Below are 18,801 nucleotides of genomic sequence, written 5' to 3'. Positions count from 1 at the left end.
CTCAGAACGGACAGGTCACCAGTGGTTCATCCGCTGTGGGAAACAAGCAAGCAAAGACTGCCCGTCTTTCACAGTGGAGGAAGGTTGAGTGGCACTCTGTCACTTTCCTGCAGACCTGATTTCTTTTCCCAGACTGCACCCACAAACACACTCACCTTTGGGAAAACATTAGCTTGAGTCCGGGTTAGAGCCATGCGGCACACTGCATCTTCGAAAAGGCTGCAGTTGACAGTACAATGATTCTTCAGTGTTTGGAGACTTTTCAGTTAATTTTGGAGGCTGTCAAAGTTTTGGAGGCTGATCCGTTTTAGCAGGTTTTTGTTTTTGTTTTTGTTTTTAATTTACACTACAGCTAGGGAAATACTGTTAGCCCATTGCTGCACCTAGACTGTAATACCTGTGAATATTTTGACTGTTCTCAATTCCCCTTTAATTATCTCCTTTAGATTAGTACTTCTTCAGTTCACATGAAGCTTCTTTATGTAGTTTTTCTTCTTTTTATTTATTTACTTATTTATTTGACAGGTAGAGTTATAGACAGTGAGAGAGAGAGAGAGAGAGAGACAGAGAGAAAGGTCTTCCTTACGTTGGTTCACTCCCCAAATGGCCGCTATGGCCTGTGCTGCACCTAGCGAAGCCAGGAGCCAGGTGAAGCTTCTTTATGTAAATGATCAACTTGTATAGTGCATACAGTTGGGATTTTTAATTTGTTTCACTTCCTCAGTAAATATTTCCTGTTTACTTTTATTCAAAAACCGCTTGAAGAGTATTTCCAACTAATAGTTAAGATTTGCTTCTGCCCCGTCTCAATAGGGCCATATTTTTATAAAAGGGCTCTTTTAGAGTTTCAGAATCTGGTCTGTCCACTCTTCATCTCTAGAGCCTTGAGAAATCAGAGCTTTGGGTAAGTGATTTAAACTATCTAAACTTTCTGATCTTACTAATCAGAGAAGTCTGTACCTTTTCAAATACTACCCTGGGCAGCACTTTTTAAAATACAATGTGCAGGCCGGCGCTGTGGCTCACTAGGCTAATCCTCTGCCTTGCGGCGCCGGCACACCGGGTTCTAGTCCCGGTCAGGGCGCCGGATTCCGTCCCGGTTGCCCCTCTTCCAGGCCAGCTCTCTGCTGTGGCCAGGGAGTGCAGTGGAGGATGGCCCAAGTCCTTGGGCCCTGCACCCCATGGGAGACCAGGATAAGTACCTGGCTCCTGCCATCGGATCAGTGCGGTGCGCCGGCCGCAGCGCGCCAACCGTGGCGGCCATTGGAGGGTGAACCAACGGCAAAAGGAAGACCTTTCTCTCTGTCTCTCTCTCTCTCTCACTGTCCATTCTGCCTGTCAAAAAAAAAAAAAAATACAATGTGCAGAAGGAACAGGAAATATTAATCAGAGATTATCCTGAACGGTTGATTCTTTTAATAAACTTACTGTGTACAGTGATATACAAAGCCCTGTATTGTGTACTTAACGGACCACAATGATGAGATCAGAAATGCCCTAACGAGCTCATGGGCTGGGTGACCATGGCTTGAGAAACATACATTGACCAAGGGTTTTCATCTGAGGCTCTTTATATCGTCTCCTTGAGACATCTCATTCATTCCCATAACCTTGACTGATTGATTTACACAGCTACACCCTTCATCTAGTCTCCTATCTTAAATTGTGTGGATGTCACTTGTCACTTCCAACACAGCACATTCCTAATCCTAAAATACTTGGTCTTGACTTCCCAATTTCTGTTACTGGTATTAGCTTTCCTTGCTCACTCACTGATAAGCCTCCAGAGTCATCTTTGACGTTTTCCCCTCCGTGTCCCTGTATTTACTTAGTCCTTAAGCCAGGTCGCTTCTTTAGTCTTCATGTTTCTCACATCTTTCTGTTGTGATGACCACCTCATTCAGGATCTTTGGTTTGGATCTGTACTGTCACAGTATCCTTTTAATTATTTTTACTGGCCCTAGCATCTTACCCTCTCATTTCAAATCCATTTCCACATTAATTTTCGTAAAGGACAGTTGGGTTAACCACTCCTCTGCTTCAGTTCTTTGTGGATTGCTGTTGCCAGAGAGCTGAAGTTCATATCCAGCTTTGGACTTAAAATCCTTTATCCTCTGCATTAACCTTCTGTCCCTTATAAACTGACTTTCTAAGGTTGAAGTGATAATTCTTCAAGACCCTAGTAACTTTTTTTTTTTTTAAGATTTATTTTTATTTATTTGAGAGACAGAGTGACAGAGGCAGAGACGGAGACAGAGAGGTCTTCCATCTGCTGGTTCACTCCCCAAATGGCTACAGCAGCTAAAGCTGAGCTGATCCAAGGTCAGGAGCTAGGAGTTTCTTTTGGGTCTCCTAACAGGGGCCCCAGGACTTGGGCCATCTTCCACTGCCCTCCCAGGCCATAGCAGAGAGCTGGATTAGAAGTAGAGCAGCTGGGACCAGAACTGGTGCCCATATGGAATGCTTGAGCTTCGGGCTAGGGTTAACCCACTGCGCCACAGCACTGGCCCCGACCCCAGTAACTCTTATTGTCCACTTGTCCCACTGTGCATATGAATTTTAGCTTTGTATGGATTTATTAGTGTTATTTATTTTGAATATCTGTCAGATTTTTTTTAAAGATTTATTTATTTGTTTGAAAGGCAGAGTTACAGAGACACAGAGACAGAGAGAGCTTCCTTCACTGGTTCACTTCCCAAACAACTGTAATGGCCAGAGCTGGGCTGATCTGAAGCCGGGAGCTTCTTGCGGGTCTCCTGTTTGGGTGCAGGGGTCCAAGGTCTTGGATCATATTCTGCTTTCCTGGGCACATTAGCAGGGAGCTGGATTGGAAGTGGAGCAGCTGGCACTTGAACCGGCATCCATATGGGATGCTGGCACCACAGGCGGCACTATGCCTCAGTGCCAGCCCCTTCTGTCTAATTTTGAACTTCAGAATATTGCAGGTGAGCTGTACAGACCTGCCTCTGGTGTTTTGAAGATTTTAACCTAATAAGGAAAATAGGTGCCAAATAATGACATAGTTAATTCATAGTTAATTATGAATGACAAGTATAGTGTGCTGTTCAAACATACCATAGAGGAAATTGATCTAATATGGAGGGCAAAAAGAAGAGGTAGGGGAGGGTTTCCCTGTGGAGGTGACTGAACTGAGAGTTGAAGGATGAGTAAGAACTAACTAGAGGGACCAGTGCTGTGGCACAGTGGGTTAAAGCCCCAGCCTGCAGTGCCGGCATCCCATATGGATGCTGGTTCGAATCCCAGCTGCTTCACTTCCAATCCAGCTCCTTGCTAATGCGCCCAGGAAAGCAGCAGAAGATGGCCCAAGTTTTGGGCCTCTACACCCATGTGGGAGACCTGGAAGAAGTTGCTGGCTCCTGGCTTCAGATCAGCTCAGTTCCAGCCATTGTGGCCATTTGGGAAGTGGATAGAAGACCTCTCTCTCTGTGACTCTGTCTTTCAAATAAATAAAAATAAATAAATCTTCTAAAAAATACAAAAAAGAACTTACTAGAAAAAGTGACAGAAGAGCATTCCAGGCAAAGGGAATTGCTGTTGCAGAGGCTCTAAGCCCTTTAACAATTATTCTGTCTTACTTTCTTAGAGAGTAAATTAATTCAGAGGAAATGCTTGACCTTCTTTTTAATCTCACTATTATAATGCTATGTTTTACAAATGCTAGGTACTCAGTAAGTGTTTGGACCATTTTGAGAAGCTGGATAAACTTTCCAGTTCTCTTTTTAGATTTTGCCATGGCCACCCCTACTCTTTTCAATAAATTCATACCTTTCTCTTATGTTTCTCAAACTTTTATATTATTTTACATTAACTGGATTTTTAAAATATTTTGTTTTGAAATAAGTATAGATTCACGGGACGTTGCTAAGATAGTCCAGAGTGGTCTCCATGTATACTTAGCTTTCATGTTTACTTAAAATCTTGCATAATTAAAGTACCATATCAGAACAAGTAAATTGATATTAGTATAAATATATTTATTTCTATCATTTTATCATGTGCATATTTGTGTAATCACCACTATGACAAGGTATTCCATTACCACAATGATCTCTCTCTACTTTTTTTTTTTTTTTAAGATTTATTTGAAAGGTAGAGTTACAGAGAGACAGAGGCACAGAGAAAGAGAAAGAAAGAGAGAGAAGGGTCTTCCATCTGCTGGTTGACTCCCCAAATGGCTGCAATGGCCAGAGCTGAGCCAGTCTGAAGCCAGGAGCTAAGAGCTGCTTCTGGGTCTCCCACATGGGTGCAACAGCCCAAGCACTTGGACCATTTTCTGCTGTTTTCCCAGGCGATAGCAGAGAACTGGATCGGAAGAAGAGCAGCCAGGTTTTGAATCAGTGCCCATATGAGATGGCAGCACTGCGGGTGGCAGCTTTACCTGCTATGCCACAGTGCTGGCCCTCCTCATGCTACTTTTTAAGGTCACCCCTAAGTTTCCTCTCCCATCACTTTTATTTTAAAAAAGATTTATTTATTTATTTGAAAGAGTTACACACACACATAGAGAGAGGTCTTCCATCTGCTGGTTAACTCCCCAACTGGCTGCAATGGCCCGAGCTGTGCCGATCTGAAGCCAGGAGCCAGGAGCTACTCCATGTCTTCCCAAGAGAGTGCAGGGACCCAAGGACTTGGGCCATCTTCCACTGCTTTCCTAGGCCGTAACAGAGAGCTGGATTGAAGGTGGAGAGGCCGGGACTCGAACCGGCTCCGATATGGGATGCTGGCACTGCAAGTGCTTTACCCACTATGCCACAGTGCCGGCCCCTCCCATCACTGTTAACTAATGCCTGACAATCATAGATCCGTTGTCCATCTCTATAGTTTTGTTATTTTCTGTAGTGTTATATAAATCATACAGCATGTGATTTTTGGTCATTGGCTTTTGTTATTCAACGTAATGCTTTTGAGATCCATCCAAGTTGTTACATATATTGTTGGCTTATTCCTCATTACTAAGGAGTATACCATGGTATAGATGTACCACAGTTTAATCATTTGCTTACTGGACATTTTGATTATTTCTAGTTTTTGACTACTATAACCTATTGTGAACAATCATGTACAGGTTTTTGTGTGGACCTAATGTTTTATATCATTGAGATAAGTAAATGCAATTGTTAGAGCATATGGTAAATGTATATTTAGTTTTTTTTTTTTTTTTTTTTTTTGACAGGCAGAGTGGACAGTGAGAGAGAGAGACAGAGAGAAAGGTCTTCCTTTTGCCGTTGGTTCACCCTCCAATGGCCGCTGCAGCTGGTGCGTTGCGGCTGGCGCACCGCGGCTGGCACACCGCGCTGATCTGATGGCAGGAGCCAGGTACTTATCCTGGTCTCCCATGGGGTGCAGGGCCCAAGGACTTGGGCCATCCTCCACTGCACTCCCTGGCCACAGCAGAGAGCTGGCCTGGAAGAGGGGCAACCGGGACTAGAACCCGGTGTGCCGGCGCCGCAAGGCGGAGGATTAGCCTAGTGAGCCTCGGCGCCAGCTATATTTGAGTTTTAAAAGGAACTAACAAACTTCTCCCAAGTGACAGTCCCATTTTTCATTGCTGCCAGTAATGTATGAGAGATCCAGTTTCTCTGCCTTTTCCCAGTATTTAGCGTTATTGTTTTATGTTAGCTGCTGTAATACGTATATAGTGATATCATGATCCTAATTTGTATTTTGCTAATGATTTGTAATGTTGAAAATCTTGTAATTGCATATTTGCTACCCATATATCCTCTGGGGGAAGTATTTCATGTTCCTTTACTTGTTTAATTGGATTTTGGACTTCTAATTTGCTTTTGACTATTGAATTTTTTTTTTTTTTTTAAGATTTATTTATTTGAAAGCAGAGAGAGAGGAAGAACAGAGAAAGAAAGAGAACTTCTGTTCACTGGTTCACTACCCATATGGCCACCATGGCCAGTGCTAGGCCTTGCTGAAGCCAGTAGCCTGGCACCCTGGTGCTTCACAGGTTTTTCCCCTTGCCGGGGGCCAAGTATTCAGACCATCTTCTATTGCTTTCCCAGGTGCGTTAGCAGGGAGCTGGATCAGAAGCAGAGTGTCCAGTCACTGAACTGGTGCTCGATATGAGATACTGTGTCACTGGTGGTCAGCATAACGTGCTGGGCCACAACCCTGGCCCTGACTGTTGAATTTTGAAAGCTCTTTATGTTTTAGGTATGAATCCTTCATCTGTGAGGCTTTACAAGTATTTTCTCCTAGTCTGCAGCTTGTCTTTTCATCCTATTAACCACAAGTTGAAAAATAAACCTTGATCCCAGTCGTCTACTTCGTGCAATAAAGTAATTTCTTGTGCTTGGTGAAGAATTCATAGCCAAAACACCAAAAGCCTGACCTGTTAAAAAATTAATAAATCACATTTAATCAATGAAATTTTATGCTATGTAAAAGACCTGCTTACAAGGATTATTAACGTTTTACTTTGGTCACTTTATAATGGATTAAGAAAGGCAAGAATACAGACAGCTAAGTCACTTGTTGATCTTAATTCCTGCCTTTAAAGTCTTCCCGGTGTCCTTTGGCCTTTTTGGACAGGGCCTTGTTGGAACGCTAGAGGAAATTCCAAGTCTGGGTAGTCCTTTTGTTCTGTTCTTGATAGTTCTAAGCATTTTGTTGGCCTTGGCTATAGCTCTTAATATGGAAACTGATAGAAAAAAAATCTGTTAAGTTCAACTCAATCATATCGGAAGCATAAATTTTGCCTCCCTTGGATTTGGTAATAAATATGAATTGAAATCTGTTCAGCATATGTACAGTTTTGCCACTACTTTACAGAGCACCAGTCAACAACAGGGTATGTTAGGAAATGGTCCTAAGAGAAATTAATCACTGTGAACTTCCTGACATTTAATGGTGATGTGTAAAGAATAGTGCTCATTGTATGTTTCAGACATTTTGCTATGTCTTTAAGGAAATAATTCAGATAACAGGTATTCAAGGAAGAATCAGAAACACCTTCCTGTTTGGGTTTCAGATTTCACCTGGAGAGCTAGCCTTTCTGTTGCTTTCCATTTTCATTAAATTTTAAAATAATGCCAAGGACCAGGAATTTCAGTGATTCTGACTTGTAAATGTTTAATTTCTGATTTGGTAACTTTTTCATAGTACTGTCTGTCATGTTTATTTCTGGTAAAGATATGATATTTGACAGAGCAACTCCTGTTACCATTTGCTGATTGGAGAATAGCTGCCTTCACTGATTGGTGGTGCTGTGATCTCTAGGTTGTCTATGAAAGAATTAGAGGCATCCCAAGTACGAGCAATTTTGCAAAGACAACCTCTCATCCCTTTGCCATTTTGATGAAAGAAAACCATTTTAATCTCATTCCATAAGAATAGTTAGTTAAAGCTGATCTTCTGTATATTAAGATAATCGAAAATGAATCTTGATGTGAATGGAAGGGGAGAGGGAGTGGGAAAGGGGAGGGTTGTGGGTGGGAGGGACGGTATGGGGGGGAAGCCATTGTAATCCATAAGTCGTACTTTGGAAATTTATATTCATTAAATAAAAGATAAAAAAAAAAGGTTAGTTACATTCTGTGGCATATTCATAATGTAGGTGATTGGAGCTAGGGCTGATGAGACTGTGTTAAGCTTTCTATTAAAAGAAAAAAAAATGTTATCCAGGATCTAGCGCTGTGGCATAGTGGGTAAAGCCACTGCTGTTTGGATGCCAGCATCCCATATGGGCACCAGTTTGAGTCCTGGCTGCTCCACTTCCAATCTAGCTTCCTGGAAAATCCAGTACCTGGAAAAGCAGCAGAAAATGGCTTGTGTGCTTGGGCCCCTGCATCCATGTGGGAGACCTAGATGAAGCTCCTGGCTTCGATCAGCTCAACTCCGGCCATTGTGGCCAGTTGGGAGGTGAATCAGAAGGTGGAAGACCTTTCTTTCTGTCTTCGCTCCCCACCCCACCTCTGCTTTTCAAACAAATAAAAATAAAAATATTTTTTAAATGAATGTGATCCAGGAGAAGTTTACAGACCAGAGGATCTATTGGTATTTAGAAGTCTTTCCAACCTGGAATGATTATAGAAATCATGCTGCTTTTGTGTTGTGGCAAGGAGGGGACTAGAAATGTATTAGGCTTTCAAAAAGCTCTGGTGACTGATGGGATGAAGATGAAGAGGACTAAGGAAAAGAGTTCTGATAATCAGAGGATCTTCTTGACCAGCTATGAGCCACAGAATTTTTACATTTTCAGTCAGGTGGTATCATATAAGATGTAAGGATTAGGAGAGGACTAATGTTAGGGAAGCAAGGAAAACTGTGTTTCATTTTCGGTATACTGAATTTGCAGTGTTTGTAGACATCCACTTAAAGGTATCTGTTGGATATTAAGGTTGAGTACTTGCGTCTGGGGTGATGATCATTATTTGGGAGTCATCAGTATATTGATCAATAATTTTCAGCCTCTTAAGGATAATTATCTCCACACACTCTACACCCAAAAAAAAAATACGCCCAAAGAGTCATGTAATTCCTTTTTTTTTTCTTAAAGATTTATTTATTTACTTGAAAGTCAAGAGTTACAGAGAGGAGAGGCAGAGAGAGAGAAAGGGAGGTCTTCCATCTGCAGTCTCACTCTCCAGTTGGTCACAATGGCCAGAGCTGTGTAGATCCGAAGCTAAGAGCCAGGAGCTTCTTCCAGGTCTCCCATGCAGATACAGGGGCCTAAGGACTTGGGCCATTCTCTACTGCTTTCCCAGGCCACAGCAGAGAGCTGAATTGGAAGTGGAGCAGCTGGGACTCTAACTGGCGCCTGTATGAGATGCTGGCACTGCAGGCAGCAGCTTCACCTGCTACAGTGCAGGCCCCAGAGTCATGTAATTTCAAGGGGTTTGTGGTTTATCTCTAAAAGCAACACATTAGTCCTTGGTTAACTCTTGTCCCAATGTAGTCACAAAACATGTAGCAAAATTTAAAGATCACTTTAAATAATTTTGGACTGTTAAAAATTGTAACAGTATCATTAAGTGTCATGTGTGAGAGTTGCCCAGAGTTTACTAGTGATGTTTCATGAGCAGTACTGTGTCCACGGATAGAGCACTGTGTAGCCCATGGGGTGCAGAGCCAAGTTACCTGGAGATACACACCAGGAGTAAGTAAGGCAGTTGTAGATCTGGGTACAGGCAAAATGGAATAGACAGAAATCATGATATTCACATAATTGTCCCAGGGCCCACAATGTTGATGACAGAACAGAGAGATCCAGAGTGGTACTCTAACAGGAAAGCTAATGCACAAACTGCTGGACTGTTAGGCTGAGTCAGTCAAGCACCATGGATAGCTCCAAGGCAAGGGTATTACTGCTTGTAAGACTGAAGCAAATAAAGCTCTTTGTATCAGGAAGCATCTGGCCTGTCTGGACCTTACTACTTCTGAGGTATACCATGAAAGATGGTACCCAAGATCTCTAAGTCATCGCATGATTGCAATCTTGAGTGATAATTTTAAATTGTTCTTGTGGTCCAGGACAACACCACTCCTGTGTCTGAGTAGCCTCACTTTGTTATGTCAGTATTGAAATAGGCATTTGAATGCATCTTAGTTGATTTCCTGGGCCATCTTACCTTGGGAGGCATTCAAATGAACCTCAATCAACCGGTAGAATATCTCAGTCTTCGTAAACTCAGATCCCTTGTCACGACATGTCTCCCCAGAAATGGTTCTTGCTCTCATGAACTTCTAGATTTTGGTATTTTATATATTCTCTCTCTTTCTAAGGGTCTCTTTGTTTTTGTTTTTATTTTTAAGATTTATTTATTTATTTGAAAGGCAAAGATAGAAGGAAAAAGAGAGATCTCCCATCTGATGGTTCTCTCCCCAAATGGCCACAGTAGCCAGGGATGGGCCAGGCTGAATCCAAGAGCATCTTCCAGGTCTCACATGTGGGTGCAGGGGCCCAGGCACTTGAGCCATCTGCCACTGCTTTCCCAGGCTTATTACCAGGGAACTGGATCGGAAGTGGAGCCACTGGGACTTGAACCAGCACCTGTATAGGATGCAGGCGGAGGTTTAACCTATGCCACAGTGCTGGCCCCTAAGGGTCTTTTTACATTGAAGAGTAAATGGATAGAGTTTTTAATAATGAGAAGCAGATTTAAAGAATTTCTAGACTTAGCTCTGTGATAATCATAGCACTTGATTATAAACTTGAATGCTAAAAATGCTTCCAGTTTTTGAAGTCATCAAAGCATGTTATAGTGATTTTTAATAATATTCATGGGATAGAAAACTGTATTATCACATTAGAAACACACAGAGCTCTTCCATATGTTTGTTCACCTCACAGTGCCTGTGATTTGGGAGCCAGGAACTCAATCCAGTTCTCTCTGGGTGACTGGAAACCAGCCACTTCAGCTATCACCTGCTGCCTCTGGGGGTGCACATTAGTAGGAGCGGAGCCAGGACTCAGAGCCAGGCATTCAAATATGGGATGCAGGTGCCTTAACTGCTAGGCTGCATGCTCACATAAAAAAATCACTGAACCCCAGCGCTCTCCCCACCTCCATTTTAGTGTTTATTTGAAAGGCAGAGCAGTAGGGGGGCGCAGAGGACTGGGGGCGGTAGGGGAGAGAATGAATGGGGATGGGAAAATTAAACTTACATCTACTAGTTCACTTCCCCCAATATCTGGAGCAACCAGGACTGGGCCGGGCCAAAACTGGGAGCCTGGAACTTCCTCTGGGTCTTCCTTTTGGGTGGTAGGAACTCAAGTGCTTAATCAAGTTATGATCTGCTGCTTCCCAGGATGCAAATTAGCTGAAAGCTGGATCAGAAGTGGAGTAGCTGGGATGGGAACCAGCTACTGATAAGGAAAGCAGACGTCCCAGAAAAGAGCTTAAGCTGCTGTGGCATAGTGCCTGCCCCCAAATTCCCACTTTTAAAAACAAAATTGTGTGCACATTCTTAAATTTTAGAATTTCATTTTCAAATTTTATGAACATTGATTAATTTTGAATAGATTCACCTAACATGAATACATGGTTTTCAGTCTGTTGAGAAGTCAACTTATATACAAGTAGATTAAATAAAATTTTATTTTTTAGTATTTTCATAACTTTATTAAATTAAAGCAGGTTACATACTAGGACTCTGAATTGTCGTAAGTATGTTAGATTCTATACTATACTGATGGCACCCAGCTGAACTGTGAAGTGACATTTTAGAAACTTTCCAAAGTTGCTAGAGGCTGCAGAAAAACAGAGCCTTGATAAATCTGGTAAGGAGGATGCTGTGAACTCTAGAATTAGGGAAGAATGAATCCCATGAGAATTTAAGGACTATACAAAAATAGTTGCAGGGATGGGCAAAATAGTTGCTGCAGGTTAAGTCACCATGTACGATGCTGGCCTCCCGTATGAGCTCCAGTTCGAGTCCCAACTATTCCACTTTTGATCCAGCTCACTGCCTGGGAAAGCAGCAGAAGATAGCCTAAATGTTTGGGCCCCTGCCACCCATGTGGAAGACCCAGATGGAGTTGCTGGCCAATGAGGCTATTTGGGGAGTGAACCAGCAGATAGAAGATCTATCTCTCCCTCTGTCTCACTGCCTTTCAACCAAATAAAATAAGTCTTTAAAAAAAAAAAAAAAAGGTACTGTGTGAGGGGTCTAAAAAGAATGACTTTTTTTTTGACAGGCAGAGTTAGAGAGAGAGACAGAGAGAAAGGTCTTCTTTCTGTTGGTTCACCCCCCAAATGGCTGCTACGGCTGGTGCGCTGCACCGATCTGAAGCCAGGAGCCAGACACTTCCTCCTGGTCTCCCATGTGGGTGCAGGGCCCAAGCACTTGGGCCATCCTCCACTGCCCTCCTGGGCCACAGCAGAGAGCTGGACTGGAAGAGGAGCAACTGGGACAGAACCAGCGCCCCAACCGGGACTAGAACCCGGGGTGTCGGCACTTCAGGCAGAGGATTAGCCTAGTGAGCTGCAGCGCCAGCCGAAAGAATGACTTTTTAAATTTGATTGAACCCTGATGGAGGCAGAAGTTGACCAGAAACCAAAGAGCAAAACAAAATTAAAAAAGAAAAGAAAAGAAAGAGAAAAAAGGGGAAGGAATAAACCACATAACAACATTAGGTTTTACAAATTCTTTCTTATTTTTTTTTCCTTAGGAATATTGGAATATATAGGAAGGGCATAGCAGCTGTCTGCAAGTAAATGTCTTTAGTAATAGTGCTATCCTTTTTTGTATTGCTCCAGAGGGAGGTAGATTTTTTCCCCTCAAAAGTTAGGAAAGGATTGTCTAGCAGTTAGTTTTGTTCTAATAGTGAAATCAACTCTGTGGCAGGGAAACCCTGTACATCAGCAGAACTCTTCCAGCAACAGTGAGGCAGCATTTAAGGTTTGTGTATCTCATGATCGCATGAGAACATAACCAAATCAGTGGGGGAGCCACGTGGTGTAATATTAAGGCACAGTTTAACATGCTGCTTTCACAGTTTTGCTTTCTGACAATACTGGGTTGTGGCAGCCATGTTCTCTCTAGGGACATTAAATGTCCCTGGACTTTAAAGTGAATAATTGTGGGGGACGGCATCGTGGGGTGGTGGGTTAGGCCGCCTTCTGCAATGCTGACATCCCAAATAGGCACTGGTTTGAGATCCGGCTGCTCCATGTCCAATCCAGCTTGCTGCCAGTGCACCTGGGAAAGCAGTAGAGGATGCCCCAAGTGCTTGTGTCCCTGCACCCATATAGGACACTCAAAAGAAGCTCCTGGCTTCGGACTGGCCCAGCCCTGGCTGTTGCCGCCATTTGGGGAGTCAATGGAAGAACCCTCTCTCTGCAACTCTGCCTTTCAAATAAATAAGTGCAACCTTTTTTTAAATGAAGTGAATAATTGTGACTTTGTGATTGATCTGAGTAGTGCATTGATAAGGCATTCCAGACAATTAGCACAGTGGCAAAAGGAAGTATTTTTACAGGCATTAGGAGATCAAATTTAGATTTCATGTTGTTTGGGGACAGGGAAGAAGTTCTGGAGCTTCCGATTGACTGGAACATTAAGAGCTGTTTCAGCTAATGGTTTCCAACTCTATCAGACTCAGACCTTCTTGTTAGAATAGATATTTTATAGCACCTCCTTGACTGGCCTGAAGTGATATTCATAGATAAGTTGGCTGGCATAATGGGTCAGCTGTGATAACTGAGAAAAACAGGAAACTAAAGTCTTTCAAATGTGTAAATACTTGGGTACTTCTATACCAAGTATTTGCAATAAGGTAGTGATATATTTATAAATGTACACAGTTTGGCTGTGAATGTGACAGCCACTCTGCAGACTAATAAAAGTGTTTTGTAATTGTCTCTTACATACAATAAATTTTATTTTTATGTGACTTTCTGAAATGAATAGCTTTTCATAAAGTTCCTAACAAGATGATGTGCAACTTTGTTGTTGTTATTGTTGTTGTTCATATGGGAATTGCATCCTTGGAAAAGTATACATTAAAATGATAGAAAACATATCAAGTTTATTTGTAGAATGTAGTAGGATCTAAACTCAGACAGTTATAAATGGGCTTTTTGCCTACTTGACTGGATAGTCGAAAGTTGCAGGATATGGGCCTTTTGCATCTTTAGGTCACATCTCTAGATATCAGTAGCAATTTGTTGTCACTGTGACAACCAAAATCACTTGTCCAGATTCACATAATGCCTGCCAGGAAGTAGTGCTGCCTGTTGGGAACTGCTGAGATCATGGGGCTTTTTGAGTGGTGTGTGTATCTCAATATACCTCCCTCTTTTATCTCCTCCAATTCCTCCTGCCCCCAGCTCATGGCAGTGTGGTTATAGTATAAGGACTTGGGAAAAAAATGTGCTATTGAACATTTTCTGCATCCTGTGCATAATCCTCTACTATATCACTTGGTTATATTTATTGCTTCTTCTGTCTTCCTTGGCCAAGATATACGCTCTGCAAATGTGAGCTTGTTGGTGGGTGGGGTGGGTGTCTGTTCATTGCTTTGAACAGTGCTGTATGTCTGTTTAAATATTTGTTGACTGACTGAATTTGTTGACTGACAGAAATACAACTGTGCATTGTTTTTATTGTTTTGTATTCCCAATTATGTACCATGTCATGGTAATACTAAATTACATTTTCTTTCTCAAACACACCCTGTTCACAACTCCAACTTACATGTGTTGTGCTCTGTACTTAGTCTTTTTTTTTCCCCTCCCTCTGTTTTTCATCTGGCAAACTAATACAAGTCTTTCATATTAATCATCCTGAATGGCTAGACTTTACCTTCCACTTGACTCCAAATTTGGGTTCATTGTATCTTCAGCTTTCTTTTTACTTTGTGTTCACTTTTATGGTTACACTAACTACTTGTTACAAGTTAGACTTGTAAAATGCTTGCATACCTGTCTGTCTTTTCTGTGTTAATAAACTCCTTGGAGTAAGGGACTCTATCTCATCTATTTACAGCACCTAGCTTAATACCTGATAAATTAAAGATACTCATATGATGAATTTCTGTCTGAAATAGGTTTAAAACTGAGTCTTCATAGAGTTCAGACATCCTATTTTTGTGTTTGTGTTTCTTCTTTCTACACCAGGAGTTTCTGATAGTGCTGAGTGATGAACATTACAGAGAATTTTTTTCTTGAAGGTTCTAGTAATTTGAAAGCTAATTTATTACATTTGATTAATAGTCACTGGCTTAAGCATTTATTTCTTATGTGGTCAGAATTTCCCTTTAGGAATTGTGAGATTTTAATTGCTAAGGAGCATAGGAATTAAATGAGGAATTCGATATGAAAATACTTTGTAAACTGTAACATATTAAATAAATAACTTTTAAGATGTACTTAATTTATTTGAAAGGCAGAAAGAGATAAATACCTTCCATCCTCTGATTCATTCCCCAAGTGGAGTGAATAATTGGGCTTTAATCGTGAATATAAATAACTAAGAGGAGTATCCATATATTTGTCAAAAAATTGTATTTTTTGTACAAAATAGAATTCTTAAAATACAATCAGTATTTGTAGTGTGCTTTTACAGTTTACAAGAGATTTTCCTGTATGCTTTCTCATTTGAGCCATATTCAGAGCTATGAGATAATTTTTTTTAAAGATTTATTTATTCATTTGGAAGGCAGAGTTACAGAGACAGAAGCGGGGGTCTCCCATCTGCTGGTTCACTCCCCAGATGGCCACAATGGCTGGAGTTGCACAGATCTGAAGCCAGGAGCTTCTTCTGGATCTCCCACACTGGTGCTGGGGCCCAAGGATTTGGGCCATCCTCCACTGCTTTCCCAGGCCATAGCAGAGAGCTGGATCAGAAGTGGAGCAGCTGGGACTCGAACTGGCGCCAATATAGGATGCTGGCACTGCAGGCGGCAGCTTTACAGGCTAAGCCCTGATAATGTCACCATTTTATAATCAAATTAACAGTCCCAAAACGTCATTTTTAAAAAGATTTATTTATTTGGGCCAGTGCTATGGAGCCAGTTCTCTTTCTGGCTGCTCTAGTTCCAATCTAGCTCCTTGCTGATGTGCCTGGGAAAGCAGCTGAAAATGGCCCAGGTGCTTGGCCATTTTGGGAGTGAACCAGCAGATGAAAGATCTCTCCCTCTCTTTCTGTAACTTTGCCTTTCAAACAAAAAAATCTTTTTCAAAATTTATTAAAATGATTTATTTACTTATTTATTTGAAAGTCTGTGTTCATAGGTCTGGCTCTGGCTTGCTATGTGCTCACTCATGGACACAGACTGTACACTAAGGTTTATCTGGCTGCTTAGCATGTTCTTTGATTAGGATGATGGGTCACTCCCCAAGTGGCCACAAGGGCAGGGCTTAGCCAGGCCTAAGCCAGGAGCTTCATCCAGGGCTCTCATGTGCGTGCTGGGTGGGCCGTCTGCTGCTGCTCTTCTCAGGCCATCAGCAGAGAGCTGGATCAGAAGTGGGGCATCCAGGACTCAAATCAATGCTAATAAGTGATGCTGACATCATAGAAGGCAGCTTTATCTGCTATACCACAACACTGGCCTCAAAGTGTCATTTTAAAAACAATATTTATTTATTTATTTATTTATCTGAAGGAGACAGATCTTCATCCACTGGTTCATTCCCCAGATGACTACAGTGGCCAGGGCTGGGCCTGGGAAGCCAAGAACCTGAAACTCCATTGGGTCTCCCATGTGAGGGGCATAGGCCCAGAAACTTGGGCCAACTTCTACTGCTTACTTGGGTGCATTAGCAGGGAGCTGGGCTGAATAGGGAGCAGCCAGAAGTGGAATGAGCACTTTTATATGGAATATTAATGGTGACTTGACTTGTTGTGCTACACATTGCCCCTCAGAATTTCATTTTTGCCCAGAGTTGCACAGCATTAAAACTGGGACTCAAACTTAAGTCTAGAAAATGCAATCATTTGTTCATTTAACTTATGATGGCTGAGGCTGAATGTATAAGATATAATGAACATTATATTTTAATACATATGGCAAGACTAAAATAAAATGTTGGTATTTTCTTATTAGCTTTTAAACTAATTCCTCATTGTCTTAAAATTTAATATAATTTCATGCTCAAAACTTTAGTTAAATATTTCTCCTGATTTACTTATTTATGTATTTATTTTTGTGAAATCCTATTCATGGCAAGTCTGGGAATTAACCATTTGTCATTCAAAACCCTTCTAAGTGGGGAGGGGAGGGATGTTTTATTGTAACTGGTGAGTCATCTGTTGACCCAACCTTGGCCACTGGAGGCATTTGAAAGATCTCTCTTTCTCTCTCTCTGCCTTTCAAATTGAAAAAAATAAAAATTTCTGAAAAGGACTCAACTTAAAAAAGAAAAAGTGTATTTATTTGAAAGAATGACAGAGGAAGAAAGAGAAAGATCTTCCATCTTTTGGCTTACTCTCCAAATGGCCACAATGATGGATGCTGGGCCAGGCTGAAAGAAGGAATCTAAAGTCCATCTTGGTCCCTTACATGGGTGTCAAGGGCCCAAGTACTTGGGCCATCTTTTGCTGTTTTCCCAGGCACATTAGCAGGGAGCTGGATTTGAAGAGGAAAAGCCTGAATTCATCTGTGCTCCAATATGGGATGCCAGCATTGCAGGTGGCAGCTTACAGAACCTACTGTGCCACAACACTGACCTGACTCAGATATTTCTAAAAGCTAAAACCCTCCAAAAAATATTTTCCTCAAAAGAGTGGCTTAAATTCATCCTAATCATGGGTAGTTTATTCACAGGGAGCAATTAGAGTCTGTTCTATTTTGGCTTTTCATAACATCTACCAGTATTCTCTGCTGTCTGTTTTTCCTATTTTCTTTTGTACTAAAGATGAATAAAAGGTGAAGTGATGATACAGTACAGTTTGTCTTTATATATAATTCTGTGACAATTGTCAGTACTCTCTTTTATTCTTAAAATTATCCCAATTTAGATGATACATTTGAAGGCTTATTAATTACCAGTTGCTATGTAGGAAATGCCTTGAAACTTGTCTGCTTAAAATATTATCTTAAAGGTCCAGGGTCTCTAATGAGGTTACATTCAACGTGTCAGTAGGAGCCACAGTCTAATCTTAAAAACTTCCTTTGGGGAAAATGTGGTTCCAAGTTCACTCTCGTGTTGGCAGGATTTAGTTCCCTGCCATCTGGCCTCTCTGTAGGGCAGCTCACAGCCTAGCAACTAGCTCCTGCCAGAGAGAAAGGGGAATGTGGGCAGGAGAACTCTGACGTTTCTGAAATGACATCCCATCACCTCTGTTGCATTCTGTTTGTTAAGACTGAGTTAGTAGGTCCAGTCCTCAGGGAGAGGAATTGCATGAGGGCATGAATTCTAGAAGGTAGGGATCATTGTGGAGGCATGTCAGTGGCTGCCCATTACACATGGCCACTTTAATAAAAGAAAAATCCATCTACACTTTCACATAATATAATTTTGGGGGGAGTATTGTTAAGCATAAAATGTAATAGGTTATTAAAATTTTTTATTTTCACTTACTTGAAAGGCACAAAGATCTTCCATTTGCTAGTTCTATATCCAGATGTCTGCAACAGTCAAGACTGGGCCAGGCTGAAACCAGTAGCCTGGAGCTTCAGCCAGGTCTCCCAGGTAGGTGGCAGGGACCCAAGTACTCAAGCTGTCATCTGCTGCTTCCCAGGGTGTGTGTTAGCAGGAAGCTGGAATTGGAAGCTGGGTGTCAAACCCAGGTACTCTGATGTGGGATGAGGGATCCCAAGTCTTAGCTAGTGTGCCAAACAGCTGCATTTGTAATAGTTTTTTTTTTTTTAATGTAAATGTTTGTGTTGGCTTTATTGCAGTTTTGAGTATGTAACATGGGTTCAGAGCCAAATTTTGAGGGATGACAAAAGCTCTTAGTTCAAAGTCCAGTTCCAAAAGGCTGAGTTCATAGGTCTGGCTCTGGCTAGCTATGCACTTGCTCATGGACACAGACTGTACCCTAAGGTTTATCTGGCTGCTTAGCACGTTCTTCCTGTGATTGATGGAAGAATTACCATGTGTGCAAATGTGTTTCAGCTACTGGAGGCTACAGAAAGAGACTGAGAAGAGCATATTTTGAAATGAAAGTGAAGCCATTTTTTGTAAGAGCAGAACATGACAACCCCACCTACCATTCATGCTTCCACATCTAGGGGGAAAGAAGGAACCTCAGTGCTTGTAATATTTCTGGAATAAACAAGAAGTACCCTCATCAAACTATCTGTCCCCAGTCTCCACACTGTTGTTGGCAAGAATGAGGAAAGATCGCCAAATTCTTTCCATTCTTACTCTCTCCCAGTAC

General features: G+C 41.7%; 1 protein-coding gene across 13 annotated transcripts in view; it reads left to right on the top strand.

The window, feature by feature from the left end:
- ARMC8 (armadillo repeat containing 8) overlaps positions 1-18,801 on the top strand; it is a 121,201-nt gene that overhangs the window by 8,820 nt on the left and 93,580 nt on the right. For 2 of the 13 annotated variants that reach the window (XM_070072759.1, XM_070072757.1), the window contains exon 2: positions 18,007-18,110. The exons of the other annotated variants lie outside the window; for them this stretch is intronic. The gene's annotated coding sequence lies outside the window, so the exon portion shown is untranslated. The remainder of the gene's footprint in view (positions 1-18,006; positions 18,111-18,801) is intronic. 13 annotated transcript variants of the gene reach the window in all.

Source organism: Oryctolagus cuniculus, chromosome 4 (genome assembly GCF_964237555.1).
Source record: "Oryctolagus cuniculus chromosome 4, mOryCun1.1, whole genome shotgun sequence".
Lineage (NCBI taxonomy): Eukaryota > Metazoa > Chordata > Mammalia > Lagomorpha > Leporidae > Oryctolagus > Oryctolagus cuniculus.
Note: the sequence above shows the minus strand (reverse complement) of the source record. Positions and strands in the feature narration are given on the sequence as shown.